Source organism: Myotis brandtii, unplaced genomic scaffold (genome assembly GCF_000412655.1).
Source record: "Myotis brandtii unplaced genomic scaffold, ASM41265v1 scaffold329, whole genome shotgun sequence".
NCBI lineage: Eukaryota > Metazoa > Chordata > Mammalia > Chiroptera > Vespertilionidae > Myotis > Myotis brandtii.
The window spans coordinates 1,432,932-1,434,694 of NW_005362676.1; positions in this window are offsets into that span (position 1 = coordinate 1,432,932).

Here is a 1,763-nt window from a genome sequence, read left to right on the forward strand (position 1 = left end):
GGCCCTGTCCCTATCACCCAACTCTGCTGGTGGCCTCGGTGAGGCTGGGCCTACCTGGGGCTGGAGGCTGGGCGCTGGCCGTCCTTCCTGCAGGGAAACGTTCTTCCCTGGGCCCCTGGAAGGAACCGGTCCTGCTGACACCTTGATTTCAGCGCAGGGAGACCCACAGCAGATGTCTGACCTCCGGAACTGAAACGTAAAACGTGTGTGTTCTTTTAAAGCCACTGAGCCTGCGGTCATTTGTTATAGCGGCAAAAGGAAACTAATACACTCTTAAGAGTCGGCAGACTGTGGAATGGCATCTTTCCTGCCCTGGAGGAGATGAAGGGCAAGGTGCTATAATAACTCAATGAATCAATGAATTGCCACTGGGTCACCAGGCCCCTTACCCCTCTCTCTGCATCCTTAACGCTCAGGGGTCCCAGCATCTCGCCACAGGGAGACCCTCCGGTGCAAACGCTGATACCTCAGCCAGTCTTAGAGACAGACTCAGTTCAAACCTCTCCATCAACCCCAGCACTTCTAACACATGGTGAATGAGAACATGAGAGAGCACCTAACGTTCATTAGTGCGTTTTTCTCTCTTCACACGTCCTCACCAGCGATCTCCTGGCCCAGCATAGGGAGACGTGCGGCTGTTTGTAGTTGGATTCCAAAGAGAAGAGACCATGTCCATGTCTTGACATCCAGGACAGGCCCCTGAGGTCCGTGCCACAAAAGACAGGGAGGTGTTCGGCGGCAAGAGCCAGGCACTTCCGAGAAAAAAGGTCTTCTCAGCTCCAAAAGCATCTTGTTCCACGTCAATAACCAAAGCCAGGCTCGGGTTGCGGGCTCGATCCCTAGCACGGGGCGTGCGGGAGGCAGCCGATCTGTGATTCTCTCTCATCATGGATGCTTCTCTCTCTCTCTCCCTCTCCCTTTCTCTCTGAAGTAAATAAAAATCAATTTTTAAGGAGAGGGTGGGAAAAATGTAGACACCGACACACAGAGGGGGGACGATGTGGAGACCCAGGGAGAAAAGGGCCACCTGCAAGCCAAGGAGAGAGGCCTGGCTCAGATCACACCCTCAGAAGAAACCAACTGAGCTTATATCTTGACTTTGGACTTTTACCCTCCAGAACTGTGAGACGATACAGTCCTATTGTGGTTTTTTTGTGTGTTTGTTTATTTTTGTTTAAGTGTTTTTTATTGATTTTAGAAAGAGGGGCAGGGAGAGAGATAGGAACATCGATTGGCTGCCTCCTGCATGCCCCCTACTGGGAATCAACCCTACCACCCAAGCATGTGGCCTGACCGGGAATCGAACCAGGGATCTTTGGATGCATGGGATGACACCCAACCAATTGAGCCACGCTGGCCGGGCAGTTCTGCTGGGTTCTAAGCCACTCAGTGCGTGGTACTTTGGTATGGCAACCCCAGAAGACAAATACAGTTGTTATATAAGAAGTCTCACTATGCCGAGGCCTCCATGCTGTAAGATCACCAAAGCCACAGACACATATTCTGGTGACAGTCCCAGCTGAGTCCCACTGACAGCCAGCATCAGCCACCAGCCATGAGAGTGAGGACATCTCCAGAGGAGCCCGGCCACCAGCCACAGACCACCCACGTCTCTCAGTGTCCCCAGACATCACGGAGCAACGGATCCCTCTGTACCCTGTGTGAACTGCCGGCGCACGGAGTCTGGGCGCATGATCGGTGAGGTTCCTCACGCAAGCTCTGCGGCTCCACGCAGCAGTGCTCGTGGACGCGGTGTCCCGGCC